This window comes from Salmo salar, chromosome ssa09 (genome assembly GCF_905237065.1).
Source record: "Salmo salar chromosome ssa09, Ssal_v3.1, whole genome shotgun sequence".
Taxonomy (NCBI): Eukaryota; Metazoa; Chordata; class Actinopteri; order Salmoniformes; family Salmonidae; genus Salmo; species Salmo salar.
In genome coordinates this window covers 80,361,111-80,370,539 of record NC_059450.1, presented here as the reverse complement: position 1 = coordinate 80,370,539, position 9,429 = coordinate 80,361,111, and positions in this window count along the sequence as shown.

Sequence of the window (9,429 nt, the reverse complement as noted above, 5' to 3'; positions counted from 1 at the left end):
TAGGTACGAGGTCATGCAACACAGTAGGATAGTTTTCTTTATAATCCATTTTTAAGATTGTTATAGACACACACATAGTATAATTTATAACACATGCAATATTAAACAGCTTTTCTGAGAATGAACTTCAGCCACCATCAGTGAGAGCACCACAACAACTGCACTCGGTGTTAGTGTCATGAGTTCCTTATGCAATGAAATACCAACACTATCAAACACCATCTGTCTGGTGGGTTTGTGGTCTCCTTTTCTGATAAAATAAGATTTTTGTGGTTGTGTTATTAAATAGATTTGACGATATGACGTAGATGCAGAAAATGAACAACATAGTGGGTCAATTTCCACAACAACTAAGAGCGTTGAAGCGTGAGACTCAACATCTCCATTATTTTGGTCCTGTGGCTACCACGCTGTTATCCATGCATATGTGCAGATACAGTATGTGACTGTGTGAGCGTCTTGCATCTCGCTCATCTCAATGTCTGCAGTGCTGCTCGTGGCAACGTAAATTCGCTGAGTCTATCTTTAATTAACGGCTATTAAATCTGTATTGCGGAAGTTCATCTATCACGTGTGATTGAAATTTAAAGGCTATGTTCCCGCGTTAGCGGAGACTGCATTCATGGTAAACGCTGCTTACGGTAAACGTCTATCGCTTCAGCGATACAGATTGAATAGAGCCCTAATTAAGAGAGTTCATTGAATAACATGTACTGAATGTGTACATTTATTTTGCAGTGCTCGGGCGTGCAATATATAATCTAGTCAGCATGTTAGAGGATATTCTTGGATTGAATAATTATAGCCGCCTCTAATTTCATTAGTGCTAGTCCGAGAAGTTCTAGAACAGGGGTACTCAACTCTTACCCAACGACGTCCGGAGCCTGCAGTTTTTCTGTTCTATCTGATAATTAATCACGTAGGTCATGCACATACAATTAAACTTGATTTCCATTGAATTTGTTGGCAGAACATATAATGACTGCAGGATTCAATCTCTCCATGGTGCTACAGAGTTAGTAGTTAATTAACCCCCGACAACCCAGCCAAAACGATGAGTTCATGACACTAGACAATTTGACCTCGTTAAATGAATTAGACCAAAATCTAATTAGTCTTGATTACACAAGACACACTATATTAGTTAAATTAGGCTTTGCAAATCAAATAAAATACCAGAAAGATGGCAAAGATAGCTAAAATAGTCCATGTCCAGGTCAAGAACCCATATCCCACAGCAAGCTGTATTACTGTAAGACATCCCAGCAGAAAGATAGCAGCCAGTGATCTGGGCAGTGTAAAAGGAATGAGGTCAGGAATGGAAACATTTAAACATGGAGGAAGAGAACAGAACAAGAGAAGAAAGAGGAGTTCAAAATGGCTCCAGAGCCCCAGAGCAAGCTGAGGGAGAGCAGGTAGCTCTGTATCTGAGACCTTCCCAAAGTGGAGGGGGAGGGGGAAGGGGGAGGCAGCGGCTGGTTTTTATTTTGAAAGACATTATGAGGGGGGTGTTATTATGATAGAGTGTGTGATTGAGTAATATATTTGTGTGTCAATGTGGGCATGTGTGTGTTAGAATGATTGAGTGCATTTGTGGGGGTGCACACTCCACCAAAAAGAATCACAGCTTAATAGTTTTGTAAATAGCCGAAGAACACAGGCCTGAATGCATATCGCATCTTGAGTGATAAAGGTTTAGATATGCAGCTGCAGAGAGGGCACTTGTACAGCAATCTGATGTAATATGTGCCAGAAAATACCCCAGTGCCTTTATGGACAGACACCTCATCCCTTCTGGAGTGAGATGAAGCAGAAAATATGGTGGAGGGCACAGGGCAATCCATGACCTTGTTCTAAGTAGATTTCCCTGTCATGTAGGCTTCATGGTGGTGGGAAATCAGACAACAGGACAGAGAGCTGAGCAGAGAGGTGCTGTCTAAAGCACAATGCTGCTTTAACAAAAGCACTTTAAATGGAGGGATCATATGGTCCGTTCTAAACCTTAAGTCAAAAATAAACCGGACTGCTCAAATCTGATTTACTGTGTTATGGCTTTGTGGTAATGGGAATACATCCGTAACATGACAGTAATCCAGGCGACACAATAACACGTTGTAATTGAAAGATCAAAAAGACAGAATGAAGATACCCATTTGTCTGAGTTTGTAGTGTATCAGAAAGCAGAATATGTGCTCGAAAAAACATGTATGACCTCTTGTCTTGTTTTCGTTTTAATCAACATTAGTCAGACCATTATGTGACAAAGGTGGTCGCATGAAACTAATAATTTACCTTTTTAGTTTTAAAATGCTGGCATATACACATGAATCACTATTGCACAGCCCCCAGCGGGACCCCGCTATTAGGATGAGGCTCCAGTGAGTCCATCATAAACAAATACCTTAACAATTGTTTTGTTTCCTTATCAAAATACATTTTGGAGACAATAAAGTTGTCCCTCCCTGTGTGCCCACAAAAACACCCATACCCTGACGTCTTAATTTAGTGAGTTACAAAAGACACATTTTAGTCTGATGGCACATGTCCATCATAGTGGACATGGCATAAATGGGATTGTTGCCCTAGTCATGGATTCTCTACTTACTTTCCAACTCCTTTTCATCCGTCAATAGTCTGCTTCTTTGTTTGGTTGACCTCTTCAAAGTCCCTTCATGCTTCACAGCACCTGGGGATCAGGGATGAGCAAACACTGATGTTTTTTGCAGCTTTGCTGGCACCAACATAATTCTTTAGCCGCACAATTTAGATGACTGCAGACACGCAAAGTACATGATGTACTACTGACAACACCGCCAAGCAGCATCCCCTCTGAAGTTAACATGAAAGCCTATTGTTGAAAGGACGAGGGTGGAATAAAGAAATGCAAAGCCTTCAGGAGTAAATTGCAGCTGATTGATGGCATTTGGAATAGATCATCTATATGTAAAAGCAAAGCACTAAGAATGTGACTGTTTACCAAGACCTACTACAATACCATATACCATGAAATACCAAATTAGTCGTGAACTCATGGAAAAAACAAACCATTACTTCCTAAAGACATATAAGCATATTAGATTTTGGCATTTAGCGTCTGTTTGCAGACAAATTCAGAGCCAAACAAACTTCATTCGAATCAGGAGTTGGCCTTTTCTCTTTTAGCTGACAAGTCCATCTAAGAATAAAGGTCAAATAGAATGGACATTCCAGTATAAATTCAATCTTCACCTAGAAAACAGGAAGGGATAAATACTTACAGTATTTCAAATATGACCATCTATGACATCACATATCTGCGTAGGCCATTTCAGCTTACAGTATATTAGTATGCCCATTTCAGGCTCTCCAATGATAAAGTATTGGGGCTGAGGAAGCAGCATGGGATAATATGCCACAAAGCCTTTAATCCAGATTAAATGTTCATTGAGAGTATGACTGTAGATGACTTCTGAAGAGACCTCTAGCTAAGTCCACTTTAAAGGGCTACTTCAGGATTTTGGCAATGAAGCCCTTTATCTACTTCCCCAGAGTCAGATGAACTTGTGGATACCATTTTTATATATCTGTGTTCAGTATGAAGGCTTGTGAAACTACCTCTAACTTCCTCATTGCCAAAAGGGTCCATTTAATATTCAAGGCTTACAGCCAAGGAGCAAGGCTGTCTTTGGCTCTCTGGACTATGCAGTGCAGTACCAATGCTACAAGAGAGTCTTTAGCAGCCAAAGAAGTTCTGGGTGACAAAACCATGTAATACAGCACATTGCCCCATGCATCACCAAAGTTTACACCAGCACAGCTCACAAACAGCTCACAAACTAGCACAGAAGGAGAAAGGTTTGACAAAGACCACACAGTTAAAATGTGTCAGCTATTTTAAACTTAAAAGAACTAGAAACTTTGTTGTTTCCGTCATTTACGGGAGATGCTACCACCTTCCCTTTTTTGTGAGAACAACATTGCACATTGCCAAACCATGGCAGGGAGTTACAACAGTTAACTTGAACACTGAATTTACTGCACTACCACCAGATGATGAAACTATCATTATCTGCTATATCTGATTAGCAACTTCCTTTTAAGATTTGACTCATTAAATATAGCTCTAATTACTATGCTGGAGAACAACACATAAAATAGAACGTCCATGGATTCCCCCCATAGGAACACGTGCAATTCCTCTGTAGTCTGTCCGTGAGAGACTCTTCACAAGTGCCAGCTAATTATGAATAATAAAGCATCCATTTAAATAATTGCAATTTCAGTCCTGGGTGCGTCTTCACCAGTTAAGTGGGTCACATTTGATGGAATGCATTTAAATCCTCTGGCGTTAACTCCATACATCCACAGGATTGACTCATATGCATGTAACACAAGATCCTGTCAACAAATGTTAATACACCATTGGCAACTGATAGAGATTGAGATACAATGCTGTGATATGTCTGTTTGTTATTTTAGGCAAAAATGGTTCCACCTGGTGTATAGGGACCCTAATTTCCATATTGTGCAAAATCACTCTGTAACAATACCATGAGATATCACTGTTGGCAATCAACTGCATTTCCTTTCCAACTTCCCTAATTGTGTATGCTGATGTAACCGGTGTGAAATGGCTAGCTAGTTAGCGATGCGAGCTAACAGCGTTTCAATCAGTGACGTCACTCGCTCTGAGACCTTGAAGTAGTTGTTTCCCTTGCTCCGCAAGGGCCGTGGCTTTTGTGGAGCGATAGATAATGATGCTTTGTGGGAGGCAGTTGTTGATGTGTTCAGAGGGTCCCTGGTTCGAGCCCAGGTTGGGGCGAGGAGAGGGACGGAAGCAACACTTTTACATTGATGCTGTTGACCCAGATCACTGCTTGCTGCGGGAAAAGGAGGAGGTCAAGGGGGGGGGTGGGAGTGCAACCGGTGTGAAATGGCTAGCTAGTTAGCGGTGTGCGCTAATAGCATTTCAATTGGTGACGTCATTCACTCTGAGGGCCGCGGCTTTCGTGGAGTGATATGGTATTGCAATCCTTAATGTAATCTGTGTCATCTGGCTTTGTCAAGCAAAAGGTCAAAACGGTGGGGAGCATTAGATGTTTATGTCACTCAGCTGAGAGAAAGAGAGGAAGACAGGAGGAGAGGAGGAGTCTCTATTATTAGAAGATTGAGAACAGGTAAAAATGTGCCCTGATGAAACACTGTCAGGAATATCCTGTATAGAGAGCCAGTCAAAAGTTTGGACACACCTACTCATTCCAGGGTTTTTCTTTATTTTGAATATGTTCTACATTGTAGAATAGTAGTGAAGACATCACATATGGAATCATGTAAAAAAAAGTGTTAATGATAATATATTCTATATTTTATATTCTTTAAAGTAGCCTGTCACGACTTCCACCGAAGGTGGCTCCTCTCCCTGTTCGGGCTGTGCTCGGTGGTCGTCGTCGCCTGTCTACTAGCTGCCACCGATCCCTTTTCCTTTTCGTTTGGTTTTGTCTGTCTTGTGTTTCACCTGTGTCGAGTTTAGGTTCATTAGTGGGGTATTCAATCTCGCCCTACCAGTGTGGTTTCGTGCGGGATTGTTTGTGTACCTGTCATTGGTTTGGGTTGCATTTCATTTTGTTCGTTTAGACAGGTGTATTTTTTCTGGACTGTGTTCCGGATCATTTAGTGGGCTGCTGTATTTGGTCATGTGCCTGTGCTAATTATGGACTCTTGAATAAACGCCTTCTCTACATTATTTACTCTCCTGCGCCTGACTTCACACCCACCTCTCCTAGGGAGAACTGACAGAATCCCGTACCGGAAACATGGAGTCAGCAGGAGCGGACGCGCCCTACCCGTCCATGGAGGAGCATGTCCTCCAGCATACAGCAGTTCTCCACCGTCTGGGGACGGCTATGGATCAAGTGTTGGCGAGAATGGAGAGACGGGAGAGGAGCGGTCTACCTACCCCGTCTTCAGCCACTCTCCAGCCTGCACCACCACCCTCTCCGACGGCGTCCAGCCTCAGCGGGATTCCGAGGGAGTACGATGGGACGGCTGCAAGGGGTTCCTGCTCCAGTTGGAGCTTTACCTGGCAACCGTTCACACGACTCCCTCGGGAGAGGAGAGCGTTAACGTCCTCGTCTCCTGCCTTTCGGGTAAAGCCCTGGAGTTGGCCAACGTGGTCTGGGAGGGCCCAGACTCGGCGAGGGACCATTACCCAGAGTTCACCCGCTGCTTCCGGGCTGTGTTCGACCATCCACCGGAGGGCAGAGCGGCGGGTGAACATCTGTTTCATCTGAGGCAGGAGACGAGGAGCGCACAGGACTTCGCGCTGGAGTTCAAGACCCTGGCCGCCGGCACGGGGTGGAATGACAGGGCCCTGATAGACCATTATAGGTGCAGCCTACGAGAGGACATCCGCAATGAGCTAGCTTGTCGAGACACCACCCTCCCTCTATACCAACTGATAGACATGTCCATCAGATTGGACAACTTGCTGGCTGCTCGTGGGCGTCCTGATCGGGTCCTGTTCGTTCCACCGCCCAGCACTCCTGCTCCGATACTCATGGAGTTGGGGGGTGCTGCAGCTAGGTCGACTGGAGGAGGAGTCTCCTCCTGCACCAGTTGTGGTCGGAGAGGGCACACTGCTGACCGGTGCTGGAGGAGCTCGTCTGGGAGTCGAGAGGGCAGGCAGAGCACTACTTGGACACCTCAGGTGAGTCCGCACCAAGCTCACCCAGAGCTCCCTGTTGGCCATATGTATGTGATGATTTCTTTTCCTGAGTTTTCCCCTCATTCCCAGCAAAGGCGTTAGTACATTCAGGCGCAGCAGGGAGTTTTATGGACCGAGGGTTCGCAAGTAAGTTAGGGATCCCCTTGGTTCAGTTGGACCAACCCTTCCCCGTGCACGCCCTAGATAGTCGACCACTCGGGTCAGGGCTGGTTAGGGAGGCCACTGGACATGGTAACGCGGGGGGGTCATGAGGAACAGATTAGTCTCTCCCTCATTGATTCTCCTGCGTTCCCAGTGGTGCTGGGGATTCCCTGGTTGGCTTATCACAATCCCCAAATTTCGTGGAGACAGGGGGTTCTTAAGGGGTGGTCAGAGGAGTGCTCAGGTATGTTTGTGGGAGTTTCCATCGGTGCGACGACGGTGGAGAGTCCGGACCAAGTCTCCGTCGTGCACATTCCCCCGAATATGCTGATTTGGCTATTGCTTTCTGTAAAAATAGGGCGACCCAATTACCACCTCATCAACGTCGGGATTGTGCGATAAACCTCCAGGTTAACACTGCACTTCCCAGGAGTCACGTGAATCCCCTGTCACAGGAGGAGACAGTGGCTATGGAGACATATGTCACAGAATCTCTGAGACAGGGATACATTCGGCCATCCACGTCTTTTTTGTGAAGAAGAAGAAGTGAGGTCTGCGTCCGTGCATTGACTCTAGATGTCTAAATTCCATCACAGTGGGGTTCAGTTACCCACTACCTCTCATCGCCACGGCGGTGGAGTCATTTCACGGAGCACGCTTCTTCACAAAACTGGATCTCAGGAGCTCGTATAACTTGGTGCGTATCCGAGAGGGAGATGAGTGGAAAACCGCGTTTAGTACCACATCTGGCCATTATGAGTACCTCGTCATGCCATATAGGTTGAAGAATGCTCCAGCCGTTTTCCAATCCTTTGTAGACGAGATTCTCAGGGACCTGCACAGGCAGGGTGTGGTGGTGTACATCAATGACATTCTGATCTATTCCGCTACATGCGCCGCGCATGTGTCTCTGGTGCGCAGGGTACTTGGGCGACTGTTGGAGCATGACCTATACGTCAAGGCCGAGAAATGTGTGTTTTTCAAACAAGCCATCTCTTTCCTGGGGTATCGCATTTCCACATCTGGGGTGGTGATGGAGTGTGACCGCATTGCGGCCATGCGTAATTGGTTGACTCCGACCACGGTAAAGGAGGTGCAGCGGTTTTTAGGGTTTGCCAATTACTACCGGAGGTTTATCCGGGGTTTTGGGCAGGTGGCTGCTCCCATTACCTCACTGCTGAAGGGGGGGGGCAGTGCGTTTGCGGTGGTTGGCGGAGGCGGACAGAGCTTTTGGTCGTCTGAAGGCTCTGTTTACCGATGCTCCCGTGTTGGCGCATCTGGACCCCTCTTTGCCATTCATAGCGGAGGTGGACGCGTCCGAGGCTGGTGTTGGAGCCATGCTATCACAGCGCTCGGGCTGTGATAGCACTTATTAAGCTTCGCCCCTGCGCTTTCTTTTCAAGGAAGCTCAGTCCGGCGGAGCAAAACTATGATGTGGGGGACAGGGAGTTGCTGGCTGTGGTAAAAACTCTGAAGGTGTGGAGACATTGGCTTGAGGGGGCGCAACACTCTTTTCTCATCTGGACTGACCACCGTAATCTGGAGTACATCCGGGCGGCGAGGAGACTGAATCCTCGTCAGGCAAGGTGGGTGATGTTTTTCACCAGATTCCGTTTCACCATCTCATATAGACCAGGTTCCTGTAACGCTAAGGCCGACGCACTGTCCCGTCTCTATGATACCGAGGAGCGGTTCATCGATCCAACCCCTATACTTCCGGCCTCTTGTCGGGTGGCACCGGTGGTATGGGAGGTGGACGCGGACATCGAGCGGGCATCACGGTTAGAACCTACTCCACCACAGTGTCCAGCTGGTCGGAGGTACGTCCCACTTCGTGTTCACGGTAGATTGATCAGGTGGGATCACACGCTACCCTCCTCTGGTCATCCGGGTATTGATAGGATGGTGCGGGGTCTTAGAGGGAAGTACTGGTGGCCCACGTTGGCAAGGGACGTGAGGGTTTATGTCTCCTCCTGTTTGGTGTGTGCCCAGTGTAAGGCTCCAAGACACCTGCCTAGAGGGATGTTACAGCCCCTCCACGTTCCACAGCGGCCTTGGTCCCACCTGTTGGTGGACTTCCTCACCGATCTTCCTCCGTCACAGGAGAACACCACGATCCTGGTCGTTGTGGATCAGTTTTCTAAGTCCTGCTGTCTCCTCCCTTTGCCTGGTCTTCCTACGGCCCTACAGACCGTGGAGGCCCTGTTTACACATGTCTGCCGGCACTACGGGGTGCCTGAGGACATAGTTTCTGATCGGGGTCCCCAGTTCACATCCAGGGTTTGGAGGGCGTTTATGGAGCGTCTGGGGGTCTCGATCAGCCTGACCTCAGGTTTTCACCCCGAGAGTAATGGGCAGGTGGAGAGAGTGAATCAGGATGTGGGCAGGTTTCTGCGGTCATATTGCCAGGACCGTCCAGGAGAGTGGGCGAGGTTCGTCCCATGGGCCGAGATGGCTCAAAATTCACTCCGCCACTCCTCCACAAACCTGTCGCCATTTCAGTGCGTGTTGGGTTACCAGCCGGTCCTGGTACCATGGCATCAGAGCCAGACCGAGGCTCCTGCGGTGGAGGAATGGGTGCAGCG